Here is a 27,373-nt window from a genome sequence, read left to right as displayed (position 1 = left end):
AAGGAAAAAATGAGCCATCCAACAGGAAAGAGCCCAAAAACCTACTGAAAAGTAGCATCAAAATCAGGTTTTACAGGGACTTGAAACCACTAAAAAAGTCCAGATAATATACCCAACTTTTACAAGGACCTGGAACCAATAGTACAAGTTAAAAAATAAAATCCAGAAAACAAGACCAAACACAGGAACTAGAAGAACCAACCAGCAAACAGGACCTGCATAAGAACTCGAGCAAAGAAGAAGACCCAGGAAACTATTGCAATTTCGTAATCATCTTCATAGCCTCCTTACCAATCTTAGCCGTGTCCTAGATGGAGTTAGCAGCCAAAGAAGCATCAACAATCAAAGCTTTTTTCCTTGAACTCTTTCTTTTCCTCTTGCTTGGGCCTTCCGAAGATATGGTTCCTTCATTAACTCTTTTACCCAAAGTTGCCGCAACTGCATAGATGCTAGAGGTAACTTGCTCCATTTTTATTCTACTTTCCTTGATGAGTAGTCTAAGATTCTGCTTATAATCCTTTAGTTTTTTTTGGGATATCTCCCATTTGCACCTCCATGTGTTGAATAATAGCCCGGTCAGCCTCCTAGTTATGTTGCAAGGTATCCATTTTCTTCTTCAGCCCCATTATTTCATTATATAACCAAGAATCGACCTAAAGGAAGGAGTCAACTTTTTGTTTAGCAGAGTGAAGGAAGGAGAGTTTGGTTTCCCTCACCGGGGAGTCACCTACATCATCAACAGTGGTGTGTGGAACAGGGCCATCTTTATCAATATGAATCCCCCCATCCAACGACTTCACCTCACTAGGCTTTGCATGAATATGATGGCTCTGGCCCTCCTTATCATGTCCCTCAGTCTCCTTAAGAGGAGTGGAAGCTTTCCCCATGCTTTCCTCCTCACTCAAAATGGCTAAATTATCATTTTCTTTCTCTTTATCACCTCCCCCTGCCACAATATGAGTGTCCTCATTATCAGACTTGCTCTGTTCTGAATTCACCTCCGTAGTATTTTCCTTTCTCCCATCCTCATTATTCTCTTTCGAATCCAGGTAACCATCTAGGTTAGAGCTAAACTCCCCAGCATCCGTCCCCTCCTCTTCCTCAGGGGCATCCTTATTTGAGCCATCAATGCTCTCCACCTTAGTTTCCTCTTCCTCAATTTTTCTTCGAGAACTAAAATGGTTAAGGAAGACAAAGTGGAATTTGTGCACCCTTTTATTTCTTCCATCAAAGATGAAATATTCACGAATACAACCAAGCACATCACGCCAAATACCTTTTATCTGTTGCACATCAAAGAAGTCGCCATTCTTTTCCAATTGCAGCTCCTCTTCTTCTGTCTTCGAGAATTTTTTGTAGGCCGCATTGGAAATACTAGTCTACTTCAAAAACTTGATACCTTTCATGGGAAGACCAGTGACTTCAACAATGTATTCCTCAGTCAGCTTAATGGACACACCATGTAGAGTAACTTTGTCATCCACCTAGTTTGTGCACCCTTTTATTTCTTCCATCAAGGATGAAATATTCGTGAATACAACCAAGCACATCATGCCAAATACCTTTTATTTGTTGCACATCAAAGAAGTCACCATTCTTTTCCAATTTTAGCTCCTCTTCTTTCGTCTTCGGGAATTTTTTGTTGGCCACATTGGAAATACTGGGCTGCTTCAAAAACTTGATACCTTTCATGGGAAGACCAGTGACTTTAGAAATGAATTTCTCAGTTAGCTTAGTAGACACACCATGTAGAGTAACTTTGTCGTCCACTCAGTAAGATGATTATGTTGCTACAACAGTGGATTTTTCAAATATTGTGTGGATTAAACAATTATTAAAAGGTATGAAGGAAGAGATTAATGAACCTGTAGTGATCTATTATGACAATACAACTGATATGAACATCTCAAAGAATCCTATGATGTATACAAAGACAAAGCATATTGAGATCAAGTATCATTACTTGAGAGAGTTAGTGCAAGATAAAGAAGTGAGGCTTGAATATGTGAACACAAAGGAACATATAGATTATTTATTCACTAAGGCACTACTTAAAGAAGCACATGTGTACTTAAGAGGCAAGTTAGGGGTCATTCCCCTATTGAAAACAAACTGAGAAGTAATGTAGCCTTACATCAAATGTTGTTATCAAAATATCTTACATATTGATGCAAGAGATCACACTTTAGGATCTTCCTAAATGTGTGGAGTGATGTGAAGTAGTGAGAAGAGTTGAAACATAAGTTGTTACTTGATGACAGACAAGGAAATACTATAGATTAGAAATAATTGATATTTGCATGAAAATAGAGATGTTTGACATTGAACTCAACATAGTGACTAAGATGTCTTTGGCATTATTGTCAAAGAGGGAGAGAAAAATAAGAAAGTAGTGAAACAGAGGGAGAATTATGTTGTGATGTGGAACCTAATCAATCTTGAAGGTTTATTCGACATGGTTTCTCCCCATATTATTTTTTTGGGGGTTTGGGGGTAGCGCCCCCAACACAGGGTCAAGGGGCAGTGCCCCTACGAGGTCTTGGGGTAGTGCTCCAAGTGCGCTCCTTGTTGCAGTACAGGGTGGGGTCAAGGCGCAACCCCACTCAGGGGTCTTTGGGGACATCGCTCTCAAAGTAAAAAATGACCTTATATTGTAAAAGATGTTGACTACTATTTTTCTGCTGGACGACTTATTTGAGCCCTAATTTTGTAAGCAGAAAAAACTTGTATAAAAAGGCTTAAGATTAGGGATTTCATTATGTATGGTGATATTGTATCTTCTTGCGACAATATTGAACTATAAGGGATTGTGGATTGTAATCATTGGATAATAATAATATTGGACTTGCTGTTGGTGGACGTGGCCCAAGGATTGGGTGAACTATGTTAAATCTTTGTTTCTTGTGTTGTCTTTTGTACAATTTATTATTTTATGATATTGGTTATATTTTCATGTAACTGTTACTTCAGTTTGAGGTTAATCCTAACAAGTGGTACCAAAGCCAGAAAATCGTCATTTTTTATATTTTTATTTTAACCAGACTATCATCATTTTTTATAGCTATCCTCTATAGGAAGGTCTCACAGTTGAGTGGGAGCGATGGCAAATGAGGATAAGTTGAAGGTTGAGAAGTTTAATGTGTAGAACTTTCAATTATGGAAGATATAAATGGAAGACTATCTTTATCAAAAGGATTTATTGAAGCTATTGGAAGAAAAAGCCAAGAAATAAGGAATTATGATAGATGAGGACTGAGAGGTTCTAGACAATAAGGTACTTGGAAGTATTCGATTATGTTTGGCACCATCAGTGACATTTAACATTACAAAAGCAAAGACGATGAAAGAGTTGATGCAAACCCTAGCAAAACTATATGAAAATCCCTCCATTTGAAACAAGGCATTTCTCATAAAGCATCTATTTAATACGAAGATGTCAGAAGGTGGATCTATTGCAAATTATTTAAATGAGCTTAATACTATTACTAGTCAGTTATCTTCTGTGAATGTCAATTTTGATGAAGAAATTAGGGCTCTCTTGATTTTGTGTTCTTTGCTAGAAAGATAGAACGGCTTGGTAATGGTTGTGAGTAATTCTGTTTCTAGATCTAATACCCTAAAATTTGATCATTTGATTGGTGTTATTCTGAGTGAGAAAACTCGTATGAAAACCTCAGGAGTATCTACATGAGGAAGTGCTTTGAACACACAAAGAAGAGGCATAATGACTGAGAGAGGAAGTAAATCTAAGAATTGTGGGAAATCAAGAAGAAAGTCAAAGGGAAATAGGTCTTAATCCATATGACCAAGAGATTGCTAGTATTGTGGTAAACTGGGGCATAAGAAGAAAGATTGTTGGACTCAAAAGAACAATGAAAGAGATAAACTAGAAGGGAACAAGGAGGCAAATGTGGTAAGTAACAAATCTAAAGAGGATGCTTTGATTCTTTCTTTAGAAAGTGTTGATCATTCATGCGTTTTAGATTCTTGGGCTTCATTTCATGCTACACCTCATAGAGGTTATTTTATTGATTATGTTGAGGGGATTTTGGGCTTGTTTATTTGGGGGATAATGAACCATGTTAGATTGTTAGAAAGGGAAAAACTAAGATTAAGTTGTAAAATGAGAATCACTGGCTACTACATGAGGTAAGACATGTTTCAAGGCTAAGTAGGAATTTAATTTTAGTAGGGAAACTCAGTGATGAGGGTTGTGTAGTTACTTTTAATGATAAAAAATGGAAGATTTCAAAAGGTTCCCTTGTAGTATCAAAAGGTGTGAAAGTAGGCACCTTATATCTTTGTATAGGTTATACAATTCCTTCTACTTTGATTGTTTCAGAGAAAAATGAATGTTCAGGAACAGTTGCTGTAGTTGAGCAGGGAGAACAAACAAATGCTGTAGATTCTGATACAACACTATGACACCACAAACTTGGGCACATGAGTGAGAAAACTATGAAATTACTTTGTTTAAAGAAAGTTTTACCAGGTCTAGAATGTCTTAATATGGATTTTTGTGAAAGTTGTGTGTATGAAAAATAAAAGAAAGTGAGTTTTGTGAAGATTGGGAAGGAAAAGAAAAATGAGAAATTAGAGCTTGTGCATACAGATGTATGGGGACTAACTCAGGTATCTTTCCATGGTGGATCTCATTATTATGTTACATTTATTGATGATGCAACTACAAAAGTATGGGTTTATTTCCTTAGACATAAATCTGATCTATTTCAAACTTTTAAGAAATGGAAATGCTTGGTTGAGAATGAGATTGGTAAAAGATTAAAATGTCTCAGATCTGATAATGGTGGTGAGTATTGCAACAGAGAATTTGAAGGTTATTGCTCCACTAATGACATTTGTAGAAAAAAAATTGTTCCAAGGACTCCATAGGAAAATGGAGTGGCTGAACACATGACAAGGACAATAATGGAACGTGCAAGGAGCATGAGGTTGCATGTTGGGTTGCCCTTAAACAAGTCAGCATAGGTTGTCAATATTGTTGTATATTTGATTAATAGAGGTGCCTCTACTCCTTTGGCCTATGGTATTCTAGAGGAAGCATGGACTGGTAAGAAGGTGATTATTCTTTTATCAAACCTTTCATTGTGAAGTATTTGCACATATAGATTCTAAAAATAGAACCAAGCTAGAAGCTAAGTCAAATAAATGTGCATTTGTTGGATATGGCATTGATGAATTTGGTTATAGGCTTTGAGATTTTAAAATTTTTAAAATTATAAGAAACATAGATGTCATATTCAATGAGAAAACATTGTACAAAGATATCTTGCAACAACATGGGAAGAAAGAAAATGATTATGTAGTGTTGGATGACACTCCAAAAGATGATGTTCCAACAACTCCTCATGATCTGCAACAACCACAACAACAAATACCACACACCCTAGTGAATGTTAGATGGTCAACAAGGCTAATTAGACATCTAGAAATATTTTCTCCTTTTTTGTATTCTATTTTACTTATTGATGCTGGTGAATGTGAATTTTATGATGAAGCTGTGTAGGTGGATACAAAGATTCAGTGGGAGTCTGCAAAAAAAGAAGAAATTGACTCTTTGCTCAAAAATAAGTCATAGGATTTATGCAAGTTACTTGTAAATAAAGGGGCTTTATAGAATAAATGGGTTTATAGGTTAAAATAAGAGGGTGGAGGTAAGAAATAATTTAAAACAAGGTTAGTGGTAAAAGGATTTGCATGGAAAAAGGGCATTGATTTTGATGAGATATTTTCTTCTGTTGTTAAAATGACTTGTATTCACATTGTTGTAAATATTGTGGCTATTGAAGATTTGAATTTGGAGCAACTTGATGTTAAAATGACCTTTCTTCATGGTGATTTGGATGAAGAGATATATATATATTGCACAATGATAGGGATTTGAGGTCTAAGGTAAGGAGAACTTAGTGTGCAGATTGCACAAAAGCTAATTTGGCTTGAAGCAAGCACCTCGGAAATCGTATCTGAAATTTGATAATTTTATGCATGAACATGGATATAGTAGGTGTCGTTTAGAGCATTGTGTTTATTTTAAGAGGTTGGATGATGACAACTACATTATTTTATGATTATATGTTGATGATATGCTTGTAGCTGGGTCTAACATGGATTGCATTAAGCGGTTAAAGGAATAATTAGCACATTCATTTGCTATGAAGGATTTAGGGGAAGAAAAATAAATCCTTGCTATGAAAATTTGGAGAGATAGGAAAAATAGAAAATTGGCATTATCTCAGGTTGATTATATTATGAAGGTGTTGCAATGTTTCTCTATGGAGAATGCTAAAGCTGTCAACACACATTTACTTGGTTATTTGAAATTGACTAAGGAGATGTGTCCAAAGAGACAAGAAGAGGAGGCTAATATGTCTAAGGTACCTTATGATTCAATTGTATGATGCTTTATGTATGCTATGGTATGTACCAGGCCAAATATTGCACATGCAGTGGGAGCTGTTAGCAGGTATATGAGTCATCCAAGAATTGAGCATTAGAATGCAATTAAATGGATTCTCGATTATTTGAGAGGAATATCTAGTAAGTGTTTACATTTTGGGGGCTCTACTACTAATTTATAGGGCTATGTTGACTTAGATTTGGTAGGGGATATTGATACCAGGAATAGTACTATAGGTTATGTATTTAGTGTTGGTGGGGGTAACAATGAGCTGGATTTCTCGGTTACAAAAGGTTAATACTTTATCCACTATAGAGACAGAGTATATTGTTGCTATAGAGGCAACCAAGGATATGATATGGCTTCAATTCTTCATGGAAGAATTGGGACACCCACAGAGGGATAATTATTTGTTTACAAATAGCTAGAGTACCATTCATCTTGCAAAGAATTCTGCTCTACATTCAAAGACAAAACACATACAATTACTATACCATTTCATTCAGTTAGTTTTGGATGATGGATAGTTAAAGTTGGAGAAGATACATATAGATGATAATCCAACATATATGTTTACCAAGATAGTAATAAGGGAGAAGCTGAACACCTCTTCATCTTCGGTTGGTCTTCTAGACTGAACAAAATAAAAGAACAACAGAGTCTAGGGTAGTTTGATATTCCAATAGGAGCTACAAGTTTTGCTATGATTAGTCTCCAAGTGGGAGGTTATTGTTTTCGAGTTTGATAAGTCTCCAAGTGGGAGATTGTTGTGAAGTGGAGCCCAATCAAACTCAGAGTTTATTCAGTGTGGTTTCTTCCTAGATTATTTCTAAGGGTTTTTTTTTTAAATGTCCCCAAGATGGGGTCAAGGGGAAACACCCCTGCGAGGTCCTAGGGTAGTGCCCTAAGTGCGCTCATTGTCACAGTACAAGGTGGGGTCGAGGGACAATGCCCCTGTGAAGGTTTTTAGGGGCAGTGCCCTCGAAGCCAAAAATGGCCTTATATTGTAAAAGGTGTCAGCTACTATTTTTTTATTGGACAACTTATTCTAGCCCTAATTTTGTAAGCGGAAAAATCTTGTATAAAAAAAGGGCTTAGGGTTAGGGATTTTATTATGTATGGTGATATTGTAGCTTTTTGTGACAATATTGAGCTATAAGGGATTGCAGATTGTAATCACTAGATAATAATAATATTGGATTTGCTATTGGTGGATGTAGCCCAAGAATTAGGTGAACCACATTAAATCTTTGTGTTCTCTTCTATGCGATCTATTATTTTATGATATTAGTTATATTTGCATGTAAGTGTTATTTCTATCTAAGATTAATCCTAACAAATTATATGTGGCAATTACCATGGCTAATAGAGGGAGATAAAGCTATAAGAAAGAGGGAGAAGAAGACATGATAAGGATATTGGTGAATCACAAGATGATGAGAACATGAAGCTGATATCTTGAGGGAGCATATTTGTGCTGATGGATAAGAATCAAAATGAAACTAAAGATATTAATGAAGATCTACCTATTTGAACATAGAGAGACTAAGCAATGAAATGCTTGAGGTGTTGGTTAGTATTTGGATTGTATGGTAACTTGAAAGATGTTGCATTTTGAAGGTGTTGCCATCAATGCCAAAGAGGGAGATTGTTGGAACTACAACTATGGAACAATTCTTATGTTGTCATTGATGTCAAACCTTACTGGTAAGACATTTACTAATAGTGTAGAGTGCCATATCTTTTGATTTTTGAAGAGGATTTGAAAAGAAGAGATCATGAGATGACCTAGTAAAGGTTGAGCTGAGATGTGAAAGTGTGATGGAATCACAATGGGAACTTGATAAGTTAGTACTTGACAAGATAATGTGTTGTTTATTCATCGCAATAAGCAAGGAAGAAAGGGCAGAGAAAAAAAGAAATGTGAAGCAATTGAGTATTTGAAGCAGAAGATTAAGGAACTTAAGCATTGCCGAGTAGAACAATATTGACCGAGTTTTAGTATTGGTCGAGTGACAAAGCTTGCTGAGTGACATTAACGATCGAGTTGCATAGTGTAAACCAAGAAAGATAGTTTAGCAATGACCTAGTGGTCCGGTGATGATCGAGAAACATAATGTAGTTATGACTAAGTGTCAACAAAATAATAGTTTCAGAAAGAATCAAGATTTGTGGTTGACACAGTTGAATTCTTAAAATGATCAAAATGTGTTGACAATAAAGATAGATGAGATAGATTATTTGATGCATGGAAAATATAAATTGAGTGATCAAAGGATAAGATTTGAGGAAAATTCTAGAAATTTCAAAAAGTAAGAAGAACAGAAGATGGCTAGATTCATTGAATCCATTGAATCTAATCATAACCCTAAGATCTATGGTTATGTTTAAGTGGAAAAAGATCTAAGCTACCTATTGAAGGAGGCATATGTAATATTTTAGAGGGTCGTTGGACTAGAATTTATGGGGATAAGTGGATAATAGAATTGCAAAGGAGAAGTGCAAAGTTTGTGATGTGGGAGATTGCTTGAAGAGTTGTCATGTAGATCTGAGTTGTTGAGAGAGATGGAGTCCAACCAATGAACAAGTATTGAGCTGAATGGAGATCTGAATTTGTAAAGTGAGTTGTATGTTATCAGATCAAAGCTAGCTATTACTTTCTAATCATTGTGGTAGTACTAAGATTAAGGTTGATCTAACAGTCATTTGTAAATTCTTTAACAAGGTGACATTCTAAGGGAATATTTTAAATTCCTCTAACAAGGCCACTCCTAATTGGGCGATTAAATCCTTTAATAAGGTCACACCTAATAATGTATTTTGTAACCTTTAACAAGGTTGGTTCCTAATAGAGCCCACTTTAGACGAGTGAAATTGGGTAGCATGTTACTTCATGGTTTTTCTTAAATTGGCTTTCCACGTTAAATAGTGTTGTCAAACATTTGTATAGATGTTTTTTATGTGTTCATACTACTTATTGTTTTAGCTTTGAAGCTTCTTGTTGACTGTGATATTATTTTGCTAGTCAACACTTATTAAACAAAGAGCTAAAATAGAATGAATAAGTTGAATAGTGTTGAACTATTTTATTTCATGAGTTTGATTAAGTTTGTTGGAGTTGTTAAAAGTTAATTTTATAGATCTAGACTTGAGGATAACTGGTTCACCCCCCTCTTAGCTATTCTAAATATTCTAACAATGAATGCGTGGAAATTTTGTCCTAGATGGGTCTTGATAATAGTTCTAGCTTAAATGAGCTTGATATGTTGGGCAAACCCAAATCTAACAAAAATCATATGTGGGAAGAACACAATGTTCCTTTAGATTTTCATGACATTTCCATTCAATTTTTACATAGAAACAAGATGGTTGAATCAATTGTTTACCCCTCCACATTCTTTTGCAACCATAACTACAATTTATCGCCTTAATAATAACTCACACTTTCTCTCATTAAAGACCACTCCATAACTAATTTCTCAACACAACCTTTATACATGGTAGTACAAGGAACCACTAGAACTAGAATATCCAACCTTATTAGTTTCACAAGAAATGTGCTATAAAACTACATGATAGGATGGATGAACCCACTCTTTGTTCTTGCTCCAAAAAATATTGTTTCATTCAATATCTACACCTCAATGATATATGCAACACTCAAAGTTACAATTAGAGAAATGAAATGAAACCACTACAAGGGAAAACATTAATAAAACTCCAAGAAGACATGAAAAATATACAATACATTTTGATAGATGAAATAAGCTTCATAGGGTCCAAGCTACATCTTAAAAATGATATTAAGTAATGTGAAGTTGTGCCCTAGCAAAAATATCTTTTCTTTTGTGCACGTCTATGATTCTAATATAAGACCTCACCCAACTTCCACCTATCATGGATAAACCAATATACACATCAAACACAATACAAAAAAAAAAAAAAACATGACACAATTTTAAAATAGTTTTAACATTGCAAATAAAAGTTAGACAGGAAGGGGATGATCTAATTCAAACAAAATTTCATCAAACATTAAAAAACATACACAATGTAGAACCAAAGCCACATGATTGGGAATTATTAATGGCTCACACAAACAAGCGCCTAACATCAATTAAACAAACATAGTTCAACCAAGCAATACATTTGTTCACTACAAATGAAAAGGTAGCACTTTACAACAAAAAAATGCTAAACAACTAAATGTACCTATTGCACTTCGTGTTACCATAAATACACAACATAAGCTAGTGGAATCAACTAACAATGACGAACTTTCTAAAGAGGTCTTATTACGTACAAGCTTCAACATGTAAATCTAACAACAAATCTCTAGATTGAAGTTGGCCTTTTCCATGGATCTCTTGGAGAGGTCAAAGATATTGTGTATCCAATAGGCTCTAAACTTCCTTTGGTGTCTTCATATGATACAATGAAATTTGATGGTTACACTAGTCCACGTTGGGATCTAAGGAACCCAAAAACTATTCCAATACAACCCATAGTGCAAGATAGTCGTACACAAATATCTTTAGCCACAACTTAGGCTATCACTTTATACAAATCATAAGGTCTGGACCTAGATAAAACAATAATTGATATAGGTAGAACTAAAAGTCAAGGCCTTCCCTTCACAATAGTCTTCAGAGTCAAATCCCCTAAGGACTCAATATATAATATGCCTTCTCTTTCAATCGCTTTTACAAAATACAAAAGAATCCATACAACATTATTAGAAAGAAAAAAGTTCACTTGTACTTCATCTCACATACAACAAAAGTTTATGAAGCTACTTGTATGCAACACTCCAATTTTCTTCCTTTGTTCATTTATTAAAATCTTTTTTATCGTCATAAGTAATCCATTAATCTATTCTATAGGTTGGAAATTATAAGTCCCTGCCTTATGTATAGGGCATGGAACTAATGTTCTTGTTAGCCCCCAAAGTCTCACTGGTATTAATTTTTGCACGAGAAAACTAATTTCCTATATGAAACTTTGTAGGGTTCGATTTTTAAAATCAATTATGGCTCTCTAATTCCGATTTTCTAATTGGACGGACAGGAATTTCCTGGGGTTTATATGAATTTTTGTGACTTAAAAAAATCATAAAATTTGAAGGAGTAGTAAATGAATCTCATTTATTGTTAGTTAGGCACTACTATACATGTTGTCATCTACTACAACTTCAATTAGTGGACGATTGGTCACATTGGGAGATTATTCTTTTTATGGTGACAATAAATCAACTTCGTACATGGTGACTAGTTTCACTTACTCCAACTTTTTATTATTATTAGTACTTTTCAGTAGGCTAAGTACTATTGTGATACTTTTTGAATTTTATACTTTAACTAGAGACTAAAATTTGTGGTTTCTACATGTTCAAATTAATCATTTTAAAATTTCCTTTATCAAACTATTACATTGCATATTATAGATGCATGATTTTTAACTTTACAATTTTTAGGAAATATTTTTCTACAATTTGATTGGGTGAACTCATTTATCTCTTATATTGGCCGAATGGATTTTAAAACTAATACTTTTTAAGACTTATATTAAGCTAATGTGATTCATATTTGTTTAATAATTTTTTGAATGTAGGTAGTTGATTTAGATTTTTATATTTAATTGTATTTTTATATAATTTGTCCTTCAAAAATAAAAATAAAATAATATTATTTATATTATATAATTGTTTAAGAAATATTATTTTCTATTATTATTATGAAAATATTACTATTTTCATATTATAATTTATTTATAATATATCAATAATTCTATTTATTAATAATTTTTTTAGCATACTATAATAAATTTATTAAATTAAAATTAGATTTATATAAAAACAAAGGCAAGTACTAAGCCACTATGTGGCACTTGTTTTAAATACAGTCATCCACCAAAAGAATGAGAAATGTAAAATAAAAATATTTTTAATGACATTACACTTATCTACGCAATATAACATTTAAAAAAATATTATTACATAAATCTATAAATCAATAATATATGAAATTAAGTATTTATTTGTAATAAATTATTAATAAACACTTATTTATAAAAATCTTAAATTAAATATAATTGAAGATTATTTTGTATTTCATATATTATAAATTTTAATAGATTATTTAACTATCATATCATAATTTATACATCTACATTTAATATTTGTATATACAAACATAATTTCTTTGATTGACATTTTTTTTTAACCCTTCACAAATTTTAAATTTTAAGACATTATTATGATTTAAATATTAATACAATTTTTTTTACTTATAAAAAATATAACATTGATATTGTATTAATAATATGATTATTTTATAAATATATTTACCAATTATTTATATATACAATCACAACTACATGGGTGAAGACTTCACAAGTGAATATCTAGCAAATCTCTACTCTATTTCATGCAGGGAAAGGCACAGACTCTAGTTCTGCAAGAGCTCTTATTGAGTAAGAAGAAAGTACACATAATTATGCCGTAGCTGTTCCCTATTTGAATGTGAGGAGCTCAATTTGACATCCAATGGTTGAAAACCATGGAGAGCAAATGACTACCATTGAAATGCTTTGAACCGTAGATCTTTTTGGTTTTTCACTGTTCACCAAAGGGGAGAGTCCACACAGTTTGACATCAACCAATCCATCCCTAACATTGGTGATCTAAGTGGTAGGTAAGAGAACAATCAAATAACAGCTTGAGAAATTGCATCATTGATTTAGCAATGTGTATTAACTACTGGAATCTTCCATTCTATTTAATTGTGTAATGCTGGCTGGTCAAATGGCATACGCGGTAAGATGAGGACTAAAGGGGTATAATTGACAACTAAGACGAGATATTTTGGGGAATGTAAAGATAAATGTTTTTGGCGCTGGAGTCAATAAACGCGGCAGGACATAGTTAATACAAATAGGTCACACCTCAATTGCACTCATAGGCAACTCCATCGTTTGAATAGTGTACATAATCATTTGAGTTTAAAATCAGCTAATTTTATTTATTTTCTGAACCAAAGAATCAAACCAAGTTGTCGCACAAGTGGACATGGCGCCATTAACAAAGTGCCAAAGATATTTGAGGGAGAAGCCCGCAACATCCCCATCAACAAAGGCACATTAAAAAAAAAGAGAGTGACAGAGCCATTGAAAAATCCCACAATCAATGCATTCACGAATGGCAGAACTGGTTAAAACACATAATAACTTGCAAATGATCGAACAACTGAATGCTTGTTGCCAGTATCATAAATGATGAGCTGACCTATAAAGGCATAAAAAATTGACACACCATTGAACTTACGAAAGCTAATAGAAATAGTGATGTTGAATGGGGAAAGGAAGACATTAAGGGGGGCTGTAGAGATGATGCTCACCGCTAGGCCCACATTAGCCACCTCACCGCGGTCAACGTTTCGAGGTTAAGCCCAACCGCTACTAACACATCATGCTTCTTGACTATGAAAGGCCTCATTAGAAAAATTACTCATTTCCATAGCAGTGACACACGGTGGCTATGCTAATTATCGCCACTAGAACATTCCTATGGACTTCTTGCAAACCGACGGCCCATATCCTGAGCGATGTTATTGCTTCACTAATTTGCAGTTATTGCAGTCTGACTGAGAGATATTAATGTATACCTGCAACGTCTTTCAGACCGCCTTTAAATAGAGCTAAGCACCCAAACATTATTGTAGGACTATGCATTAGAAATGCACGATACACAGAGAACAAAGTCTATCGCAACAGTTGTTTACTATATGGTTTTATCCTTTCTGCCCCCTTCATTTTTCATTATTTCGTAATAGGGATTCACCATAGTTTGCTTAGTTTTGCTTGGAATGTTTTATGCTAATGATTAAGTTTATCTTCCAAAATGATTCTTTTGTATTGTGAATTTCTATTTTTTCCTCTTAAACTTTTGCCAAAATTCGTTGCAAAATATTGCCATGGCAGATAAGGATTGGTTTTGATTTAAGTAGAGTTGAAAAATAAAAGAAAGATGTATTTTGATTTATTTCTTTTTCGTGATCTCTAAATGCGAACATCTATGTTGAGAACTGTATATGAAGTGTTGAAGCACGATTTCTATTCACAATTTCAAATATATCCATCTTGTTTTGATATCCACATTCAAGAAAATCTTTACAGCTTTGGTGCGCACATAAGAAGAATAGTTGTTGCCCCTGTGTGCCTAAGAAATGTCAGGATTTATGCATCAAGAACTAAAGACAGCAAAGCTAAAGACTTTGAAATACAACAAATGTTTTTCTGTACTAAAATTTTTGTTGCTAGAGTTGCTTTCTTCAGTAATCACGTTACTGCTGAAATTATATACTCTGAAATATCCTCTTGTAGTTGTTAGTTGCTTCTTTCCAATCGTTTTTCTTTGCATCAGAAATGGAACTTCTCCCGAGTCTTCAGTTGAAATGTGACCGATACAAATCAAGAGTACGATAGCCGCCTCCTCGTCCTCGATCTCTCTGATGACTATTGGTGCATAGGGAAATCTATGCCAAACCAATAATCCTACATTTTTAATTCAAATAATATTTAAATTTAGCGTTTCTTGGTGTTAGGGTTTAAAAATTATGTGTAGGCTAATATATTAGAGTACAATATGATATTTTATTATTAAAAGCACAAATTTTCAGTTTACAATTTTGAAATGCAATGTTGACTTTAGATTGATGCTTTATTTTAAGCTATCATTTTTTAATATAAATTTTGATTCATTCTTTTATTAGTTTATTTTGTTCTTCTTCACAATTGTTTTGTTTTATATCAAAATTATAATGGATTAGATTTAATGTAAATGTTAAATTAGTTGTAATTAATATAAAATATTTTATAAACATGAAAGTAGTATTGGATAAATATTAGAAATGTCATAGCTTGAGAAGTTGTGTAGGCAGAATGACTACCATTGAAGTCGTCTGCAACATCAATTCATTCTGACATTTAAAAAAATTAATCTTTGGTGCACATTTACTCTACTTCACACGTCAACCTCGTACTTTTAAAAAATAATTATAATCCTACATAGCAATAATGGTGCACTGTACCTCTAAAAGAGAGATTGTAAAAAATATTTTTTATTTATACTATTTTTTTAATATGATGAGATTGTATGAACCGATAAGGAATGGAAGAAAATTAGGTAGATTTTTAACATTCATATTCTTAAATAAAACTTCATGTATTAATAGTTTTAGATTTAGTACATTAATAAATTCTCGTTGATTAAGATAAAATTAGGATAATTTATATGTATATTAAGGTTTATTTTAATGATTATTTAATTTAAATATATTTCCCATAAATGTTTACATATAATCATATTATTACTAGTTTATACTTTAATGTTCTTACTTAATTTATGATATAAATATTATTGTTTTTTTGCTATTTCTCAATTTCATAGTTATTTATTCATTATAGATAGTGAAGCAAAAATTACTCACAAATAAATAGCCAATGGATAGGATTTACATAATGGTAAGTATAGTGGTTTGAGTTAGTGTTTGAGTATGGTTAAAGCTCATTTTTAAAGCTTTCTATCAAATTTTAGTTATGTACATAACATCATCAAATAAGACAAATAACAAGTTAACATATATTGTAATAAACTATAACTAGATATGTATACTATTAGATATATCATAATAAATTTTTGATAAATATATTGAGAGTAAATAACATATATACATATTAAAGTCAAATTCGAAGAACTTAATTATTTTGAGAGTAAATAGCATAAACAAACATAAAGCTCAAATTCCAAGCGCTAGCTTAAACCATACAACAAAACTCTAAAAACAACATAAAAACAAAGACAATAAAGTTGTATTGGTCAATATTTATCATTTTTGGTTCTTACATATGATTTCTCCACATTTTGAATCCATTCTCTTTCTATATCTATTTTTTTAAACAATAATAGCCAAATGCTTTTTGTGCTTGAATTTAGTGTTGTAGTTTTTGTATTTTATTAGTTTTTAAATATTACTAATTTAACCAATAATGGTGGATTAGTAAACTAACTTGACATCAATATAAACAAGTATATACCATCATCTTTCTCAAACATAACAATACATTTTTTTTTTGTGTGTTTTAACTATTGGGTTTCAAGATCCCTGTAAAACCTGTTCATCTAATAAAAAACAATACATTTTTTTGGGTTAGAAAATTTGCATACAAAAATATACACAAGTATAAGAGTATTTAAACATTGATTGGAATCCCTTTCTTATAGATAGCACAAATACAATTAGTCATTAGAAAATCCCCATGTATGAATTGAAGATAGCACAAATCAATGTAAAGTAGAAGAACATTCCGTGTACAATCCACTTTGAACTCATACAAAATTTATGCCCACTACTCTCAGGAAATGGCAATGATTGCAAATAGCAAAGAAATCATCCAAATTTCAAGTGGGGATTCAACAAAGAGTATCAACAACCCCTTGCATGGACTTGCAGTAACTACTTCCATACCAGAAGCAAGTAGCTCTGCGAAAAAGCCAAAATGTTTAGCAAGTAATGTACATAGCTTATCTTTGACTGTTTCAAGTAGCTGCCATGACATTTTGAATAACTTCAAACCAAATTGTCTCTCTTTGTCTCATGTGGAAGAATTGGATGTGATACAACTTTTGAATGGTTGCACTGAGTTGGAGGGGTTTTTCACTTTCATTAGGGAGATCTACTATGTCCAACACTATGCAAATGGTGATACACTCTCAATAGTTGATGCATATGAGAGGCAGTTGAATAAAATGTGATATTTTCTCTTGCTTTCATACTATGTAACCCGAAGATCATTGCCTTTATCAACTTTTATAATGTAGTTATCCAGGTTTCAATTTTCAACATATGTAACCTCTGAATAGACATGAAAGTACATGTTTCGTACATGAAATAAAAATAAATACAATTATATAGAAAATTGCTTCCACCAATGAAATTGGTAGTAGGCTAGATAATATTAGTATGAGTTAGATACAAGGAAATAATGTAAACATATGCAATTGTACAAGAAAATAATGCAAGGCTATTTCCTTTTCTTGTGTGTGATTAAAGGAGTTGGAAAAAATAAATTTATGTATAACAATATGCTATTTTTAGAACAAAACATCAACCTTAGTAAGATACATCTAGTTGTCCTCGATCATGTATTTTAAGAACAAATTTTTTGATCCCTAGATAGCCTAATCAAATCATATCAACTTATTTTCAGGCTCTTGTAGTCCTTTTACACTTAATCTCATGATGGTGACTTTAACTAGCGGTGGACTAGTAAGATTCTTGCAGGCTCATCTATTATTGATCCATACTTACAAGTTACATCTTTACACTCTATTCATCAACCTAATTCTAAAATTACCAAATATTGATTTCAACTCTCAGATGGTACACACACTCATTCGGCTTTTCTTCCAGACAAGCACACAGATTTAATCATTGAACAAGTTTTAGCAATGGGCACAATTATTTGTGTAAAATATTATTTGTGCAATTTGGTCAACTTCTTCATGTATGCCATTTCTTTCCCACTACCATTGATTTTTTTTGCTATGTCATGTTAATGTCCATGCTAAATTATGAACTCCTTTCTTCACAGGGCACTCTTGCTTGAAAACATTGAGGTACTCTCAAAAAATGCAACCATAGTTGGATCTCTAGTTCCACTCCAAATAGCTAACTACCATCAGCCTCCAACTTCAGAGGATACGTCAGTGCCCTCCCAAAATGTAGAATATTATGTGCAAAACATAGCTTCATTCCTACCACTCCCCATTAAATCATTGACTCCATACCATAGACATTGGTCCATTGAGGGTAGAGTTTTAGAGAAAACTTCACTCCATGAGTACAAAATTGAAAGTAGTGATGGAAAGGTTTTTGGGTTTGAATTCATTGACAAAGAAAGCTCTGAAATCCATGTTACTTGCTTTAATGAAGTAGTAGATGAGTTCTACAATGTTATTCAACCTGATTGTCTATACAAAATCTCAAGTGGTCGCATCAAAGTAATTAATACAAAATATAGTAGCTCACCAAACCCATATGAAATACACCTTGTACGCACATCAATGGTATCTCCATCCACTTGTCTAGACTCTACAATACCAAACCATAGCTTCCACTTTAGGAGCATAGATTCAGTAGACACATTTCCTATTAGCTCTCTTGTAGATGTCATTGGCATACTTGTAGCTTTCACACATGCATCAACCATACGAAAGAGAAATAATATTTCAACCAAGAAATGTATAGCCACAATCAAAGATATGTCAAATCATACTATAGAAGTAATGCTATGGGACTATCATTGTGAGGCCGAAAGGGAGAAAATATTTGACTTGTTCCTACAGCCAACCTCGACTATTATTTTAATCAAATCTAGACGTTTAGTTTCATGGAATGAAAAAAAAAATTGATACTACCTTCTCAACATCTGTTAAAATCAATCCAAACCTTCCTGAAGCCTCTGCATTACAACTTTGGTATGTAAGTGCAGGAAATGACCGCCCTTCCATACCCTTGTCAAAAGGCCATGTTCCCCAACACACCTTTCACAATCCAATAAAAACATGCTCTATTGAAAAACAAGGGATTCCAACCACACAACCTATTTGTGTAGAAGCTACTATTACCAAATTGCACTTGGATTAATTTTACTACCTTCCTTGTCCACTAGTAGTGGACAAGAAGAAATGTAAGAAAAAAATTGTTCATACTTCAACCAACAAATTTCGGTGCCCTAAATGTTGCACAGACTTATCTACCTTTGATTATAGCTATACCCTCAAGATGGACTTACAAGATGAGACAAGTGACTTGCTAAATACTACTGCATTTTAAGGACTAGCAAACAATTTGGTAGGGATACCAGCATAAGACTTGCAACTTCTTCTAGCAGAACCTAATGCTGCAACAGACATATTGGAGAACATTGTCAATAAATAATTTCTCTTCGAACTTAGCATCAACATGAATCACTTTTTAGGAGAAGAAACAAAGAGCATTGTTGTCACAACGCTGAGGCGTGCATAGTGTTTGCAAATAGAGATATCTAATTATAGCAATGTAGACACCTAAAAACCTTTAGAAAATAAAGTATTTTTATTTTCTGAAAAAGTCCTGATGACATCATCATTTATTAATTAATTAATTAATTAATTAATTAATTAATTTTTATGCCATTAAATCCCTTTATCTTAATTAAAAATATTTAATTAAGGAATCCCTCCCAAAAATGTTTAAATCTTATTTAAACATTATTTCCTTATTTATTAATTATTTAATTAATAAATTGACCAAAAATCCTAAAATAAATAAAAAATTTATTTTTTCCCCAAAAGTTGGCCAATTTCCTTATGACCAATAACCTCTTCCAAAATCTTCTAATCCTTCTTTAATTTCGATTATAGGCTAATCTCATCATTTCCTACCCCTAACCCCAACTCAAAATATTTAATTAAAATTAAATATTAATCCTCATGTTTATTAAAAAAGTTTTAATAAATATCTCCTCAACCCAAACCCTTGAAATAAATAAAACTTTATTTATTTCCTAAAAATCTAATTTATCCTCACCCTAAGAAGTTCTAGACTCTTCTAGAAAGTCTTCATCCTCATCCTAGGAAATTCTAGACTATTCTAGAAAGTCTTTATCCTCATCCAAAATCTAGACTCTTCTAGAAGATGTCTTTAAACCTAATCCTAATCCCCTCCTAACCTTGTCACATTCCCTAAACATGGGTTAAAACTTACTAACCCAAGCCAAAGTTAACAAATATCTCTTCCTTCACCCACCCTCATTAAATGCCATCCACTTGCCTATCCTTAAGCTAATCCTAAACCATCCTAATCCATCCTCTAATCATTTGCACAAGCCTAAACAAGCTTAAAACCTTCCTAATCAAGTCCAAGTCGAATTTTCTCTCATCACCCTCAAAATATCTCAACCATAAAACTTTATGAAGTCCACTAGGCCATAAATGACTCTTACAAGCCCTTTTATTGCTCTTACAAGTCATTATGAGGGTCTTTATGAAGATTTTATCTCTTGAGCCTCTTTTGTTGACTCATCCTTCCCCTTTCCTCCATCCTCTCACCATGTGACATGTGTCACTCCTTGATTGGCTATAAGGAAGCACAATCCATGTGCTCTCCTCTCATGCAATCTGAGCCCTCCATAAGCCTTTTCCCATCCTTGCATCTTAGCCCTCAAACCCTCAAGCCCTTTGCCTATTTAAGGAATCCTCTCCCAAGCCATTTTAACACAATCCATGAAGTAAAGTTATAATGCTATTTTGAGAGCCAAATCCATACTAAAGCCATCTATCCACACCAAAAATCCACAATCATCCATTGAAGCCTTTGGAAGCATATTGAGCATACATCCTATCTATTTAGACAAAGCTACTCAACAAGAGAGCTTCTCATTGAGAGAGCCCATTAATGGCTCATATTCTCAATTGAGAGCTCATCTTAGTCTATCTTGAAGTTTATGAATTTTGTTTAGTTTGTATAAGCTTTATTTAAATTTGGTTTCTATTAGCATACTAACATTGCTCATATACATTTTGGCACGCCCGGTGGGACCCCGCATGGGTCATCTTCATTAGCTTTTTTAGTCAAGTTTTGTATGTCATTTGCTGATTTTGGCTAATTTTTCTTGTTGTTGTGATTGGTAGGATTTTATAAATTGGTTTTGTAGGTCCACATGAGCATGAAGAAGACAAAGGAACTCATAATCTATCTCATAGTGTTTGCAGATTTTTCAAGCTTATAGGTGGACAAAGAACTTGAAATTCTTCTTCCTCTTCTTGTCTATATTCTTCTTATTCCATCTACTTCTTCTTCTTCTTCTTGTGGGAGATCTTGGCCATTTTTTTTAAGGAAGCAAAATCATACACACTTCTTTTTAGTGCTTAAAATGAACCCCCAAATCATACTTAAATCCATTGAAAAATTAAAAATTTGCAAGAAAGAAAAAATCTTTTAACAAGTGAAACTAAACCAATCTAATCATTTGCATCCTTGCAACATCAAGGTTTTAGATGCATTCATGCAAAATTAGGAACACTTCATTTTTGGGAATTTAAAAAGAACTTCAAGTTTCCATTTCAAAAGGTTCAAAATCAACACTAAGTGCACACTAAAGTTCTTTTAAAAATCTCATGAAAACTAAGAGTCCTAAATGGCTGCCAAAATTGTCCTAAAAAGCTTTGTTATTTGTTCCAAACAAATGTCTTGTTGCAAAATCTTGAATGTTTCTTAGGTTTTTCATGCATCAAAACAATCTAGGAATATCATTTTTGGGCTTAAAATATGCAAAGTAGAACACAAAATCTTGAATGAAAACCAAAGTCCAAAGAGTCATTTTCACTTTTGAGTCCAAAACAATCTTGAATGATCTAAGGTTAAAACAAAGCACTTCAAAGTTCTTAGAACAACACACAAAATCTCAATCTTGAATGCTCAAAAGAAAACACTTGAATGTTTAATCACTTGTCTTTGAATGCATGTTGCTAAAATCACTCTTGAGTGCCATGGATTAAAATCAAGTTTATGAATGCATGATTAAAACAAAAAATCCCAATCTTGAATGCCTAACAATCAATGAACATTGCATGGTTTGGATGCATTTTCAATGATGCTCGCATTTCTTATGTTGACGATCTCTCGACTTTCATTATGCTGACGATGCTGTCAAATTGGAATGAACATTGTATGCCATAATCACAAGTGTCTTCAAATCATAGCTTACAAAATCTAAATCATCAATTAGAATGAACGCGTGTCTTTTAAAGCCCAAGATCATGTATGTGGTCTTGTTTTACACTTTTTAGGAGGCCTGCTTGGGGATTTCATCACCCCTTGGGACGACCTCAACTCCAGCATTCCGGCGGAGTATAAAAATTGGGAGGTGAATCCAAAGACACCTCTCTTGGAATCAAAATTTTGTCACTCGGGCTAAGCCTCAAGGAACTTTATACCCTTGAGAAGTGAAAGAGGAGAAGTGGGTTACCGCTCCTCTCGGCTGTGTGACATCTTTTTGGTTTCATCTACGGATTTGGGCCTCATGTACCTTGCGTATATCGAGGACTCCCTAGCTAAACCAAATTTCATCCTTGTAGAAAGCTTCCTAGGATGTTGGTGTGTTTGACGTGCTTGCTCCAAAATTTTGTCTGCTTGTTTGTTCATATCTTTTGAATGAATGTTTGCCAACTTTGGTCAAAATCCCAAAAAAGCAAAAATCTCCCAGGTCAAGGCATACTTAGCGTAGTCACTGCCTCATCAGAAAATCATCCAAGCTCCCCCACTACAACCAAATCTATCTAGTTCTTTGCCTTAGAACAATCCCAAATCCAAAGTCCATCCAAATCATCCCCCCAGCCAGCTAGCAACCCAATCCAAAATCATCCAAGCCTTTAAAGAGTTGTTGTTACTCTGCCAGAGTTTGCTATCCAATCAATCCTACCAATCAACCAATCTCACCAAGGTTATCCCTCTGATAGAGCATTATCTAGGGTAATCCAGCTTTGTCACTTGTATCCCTCATCACCTTGAGCTAAAGGTTGGGATCCACAAGTGGTCAATCTCATGTCATGCCATAGGATCACTAGTCTATCCTTAAGTTGACACAATCTCCACCAATCCAGCGCATAGGAAAGCAAAGCTCTCACTTTTTGATAGCATACCCTTGAAGTCTTCCATCCACAAGAAAGCCAAAAATCTCCAGCCAATCCTCCTTAGGTCTGTCATACAGCTTTGACTCTCCCTAGGAAATCTTTCATCAGCCAATCCAAAATTTGTGCTTAATCCAAATCCAACCATGATCTTCCGTGTTCATCCATATGCAAGACCCCATCCCCATCAAACTCATCATCAAAGAATGAAGTACCAATCCTATCATGATGTGTTTGGTCGCATTGTCCTTGCTCCCGCCACCTCCTATTCCAATGATGATGAAAATCTTGTTGACTATGACGGGTATATTGAAAGCCTTAGAAACATTCCCCCAAGCATCCCCCAAAATCCAAGAGTTATTCCAAACTATCTAGTCATGCCATCTGATATTCCAGCTTCCCCTCCATCACCCCATCAACCAAGCTTCCAATCTTCCACCCCCATCACACTAGCTATTCCTGTCAATCCACCTCCACCTTCGACACACGAGTCTCCAAGGAATCTCCTAGAGGAAATACAAGAAAAATTGCCTCCAACAGTCGATAAGCCATGTCATCTAATCCAACCATGTGAAGTAGTCAGTGATGAAGCTTCCTCGTCTATAATATCACCTCCATCTCCCATAGCTATCATCCCCATACCATCCATCAAATTGCTTAAAATCCTTCCACTTCCCGCAAGCATCAAAATCCCACCACCTGTCAAATCCCTCCAAATCATATCTACATCGCCTCCAAGCATTTCCCAAATCTCTCGTAATGACCCTTATGCATCCATCTTCTACTCACCCATCTCCACTACTGAATCTCCCATCTATCCATCCGCTGCCTTTGAAGAATCCATCCCTTCACCTCCTATCGCACCATCCACTCCAAACCAATCCTATCAAGATCCTGCCCAAAAGCATGTTGACATCCCCCAAAGCATAAATGAAGATATCATCATACCATGTCTTCCATCCATAGTGCAGTCACCATCTCCTCCATCTCCAAAACCTCGAGCCATATCTCCTCCACTACAAGATATCTTGTCATCCCACCAGCTACATCAAGATCCTATCCTTCCATCTCCCCCGCTCCATGCTTCCATCTTACCACCTATCCAAGCTATTCCACCATCTATAATCTACCCTCTTGGTTCACTTACATTCATCCACAGTGGCCCTCTCTCAGCAAAAGAATTAAGAACAATATCTCCCCATTGCAATACACCTAATAAATCACTTCTACCATTTTCTACAAGCAAAAAGTTTCCTCAGCTTGTTCAAATGCTCAATCGATGGAATTATCAAGGTCAAGGTTTAGGACCACAAGAGCAAGGAATCAGAGAGCCTATTATTGCACAAAAAAATCTAGGATTTCATGGTCTTGGATATGTATCCAAAGACTCACCATCTAAAGGTGTTGGTACACCACACCTCCAAACCATGCCTATCTCCAAGCTCACCATGCCAACCTCCCATCACTCCTTCAAGAAATCTTATGTCATCCCCCCTCCACCATCTTTGCAACCCAAAACAACCTACCATATCCCCCCTTCATCCACTAAATCCATTTTGGGTCCCTATGTCCCAAAATCTACCATCCTCCATCCTCCTATCAGCCATCATAAAAATCCTATTCCATCCATTTCTATGCAAGATCAACGAAGGCACATATCAGGGCACATCATCCATCATCATCCCCCTACATGCTCTTTTATATCCTCTCCATCTCACAAAGCTTCTCCTAACCATCTTCCCAAAGCTTACCATAGCAATGTGAATGCCAACTTCAAAATGCATAAAGCTAAAAATCCACATCCTAGGCAATCATATGTCTATTCTAAAAGACATACTCCAAAAAGGAAAAATCCAATCAAAGAATGCAAAACAATGCAAAAGCCTATGAAAAGAAAATCCAAAACCATGTGGATCCCCAAGAAAAAAGTTGAAACCCAATGCATAATGGCATCCACCATTGCTAATCCCCCATCTAGTGACTCATGTCCCCCATCTCCTAACTCCATCTTGGGTACCTATATCCCCAAGCACACTTCCACAAATCCTCCATCATGCCCACATCTACCATCTATCCCCTATATGCTCTTTTCACACCCGTCCCAACATGTGCCAATGTTGCTCTTGCAAGCATCCCCATCTCATGCTCCTTTCCAACCTTTTCATCCCTCCATCTCTTACCATCAATCCCATCTAATCCAATCTATTGCATAAATCACACATCCGGTGTACCAACAACTAGCAACAAAATTGAACATTCCAACAGCTAGTGAAAAATTCCAAAAAAGCCAAAATAGCTGAAGAAAGCCAAAATCATTCCAGCTAAGTCCAAAGTCAAAAAGTCAAAAAAGAAAAGAAAAATAAAGCATCCATTGGTGAAAACTTGGCAATTCAAGTGCCTTGGACAAGTACCATGATGAAAACTTGGCAAACAAGCGTCATGCGTAATCTCGCCATCCCCAGCTTAGCCTATCACCCTCATGCTTTTGGTCATCTCTTGACATCCAGCTCCATCTTCCAATCTATCCACCTATCCTCCATCCTCCAGCTTCCATCTCACACCATCCACTAATCTTATGCAGCTTCAGCCAATCATCTCAACTATCATCCATCTCCCTAGCCCCTTTAGCTTTTTCCATCCTAGCTTCAATCCTATCACATCCATCATAAGACCTCCTTCCGCATGTTATCTTCTAATTGGGGGCACTATATTCCTTGGAGATCTTGTCTTGTCCATCCTCCCTTGTCATTTGTATCTAGCTCTAGGCTATCGTCATGCAAACCCAATCTCATCTCTTTATATCCATCATAATCCTAGCTATCTACCATCCTATCCAGCCATCTCATCCTACTCCTCTAGCTATCCTTGGTCACAAAATCTCTCATCATCATTGGATGCATCCTGCCAAATCCATATCTTTCACTATCACCCCACCCTTAGCTTTCACATCTTGCACAACATCGAACCATCCCGCTATCCTCTCATCCTGAGCTTTTTATCCATCTATATCATACCTATCATTGGTTTGTTAGCTTGTACTATATCTTGATTAGCCCTCTTGTAAATATCTTGGTCTGTCAGCTTGTACATCCTCTTTAGCTTAGTACATCTATCCAAATTTTGTGTTCGTTCCTCCTTGATTAGCATCTTGCACACATCGCACAACCCTTGGTTAGCTATTCCAATGCATCCTTTAGCTAGATCTCCTGTCACCAAAGTGCTATCCTTCTTAGTTCAGCTTGCCAGACGCATCACCCATCCAGATCCATCAGCTTAGGTGCTCTCCGATAGATCCTTGTAGGATATAGCTTTCCTCATGTTTGATCTTGGTCCGTTAGTACCTCGTCCTACCCATCTCGTTGGCAAACAGTTCTCTTTTGGATTTTCACTTTCTTTTGATTTGGGGATCTTCCCTTTTGGGTCTTGAAGTATCTTTTCCAAGCAATCTCCTTGTTCCCTCCTCAAGGTTGCCACGATCTTCCATATCATGGTATGCTGCGAATGGGGCAATTAGAGCGTAAGGTCTTGATCAAGTCTTTCGTTTGTTTTTCTTTTCTGCTTGTGGGTTCTCCAGTGTCGTTTCCACGTTGCTTCCTCTAGGATTCATGTGTGATGATGGGGCAATCCTTGCGTGTTTGTTTTGAGTCAGTTTGTTAGTCCTTTGGACAGTTGGTGAAAAGGCCTTGATTTTCTTGGTAACCTTGGCAATTAACCAACAGTCCTATAGCAAATCTAGTGCTCGACTACATGGTGGTACTTTTCTTTGAAGTATCCCCCCCGCTCAAAAAGCTTCAATGGTTTTCCTTCATCTCCATTATCCCCCATCCATATCCAGCATCCGTCTCTCCTACCCCAGCTTATGCATCAGTATCTCTTTGAATCACTCCTCACCTTTAGCTTTAGGGATCCACAATCCTAGTCTTAGGGATCCACCAATCCAAATCAATCCACCAAGCCTCATCTTTCGAGATCCACAATCCTAGTCCTAGGGATCTCCGAAACCCATCTTCCACCAATTTGACTCTTTGAAATCTTGTTGCATCAGCTTTTTTAATCCCCTCATCCATCTCCCTATCTTGGATTCCTTTTTATAGCGCTCTGCTCCTTCATCCTCCACCTTCCCTAAAGTCTTAAGCTTGCTTCCTCTTGTGCATCTGATTCTCCTTTATCATTCTCCCATAGGGAGAGTTTGAGCTAATTCAGCCCCTTCTCTTTGCCAATCTGAG

This window comes from Cupressus sempervirens, chromosome 5, assembly GCF_028749045.1.
Source record: "Cupressus sempervirens isolate cs-2001-9-10 chromosome 5, ASM2874904v1, whole genome shotgun sequence".
Taxonomy (NCBI): Eukaryota; Viridiplantae; Streptophyta; class Pinopsida; order Cupressales; family Cupressaceae; genus Cupressus; species Cupressus sempervirens.
This window is presented reverse-complemented; position numbering follows the sequence as displayed.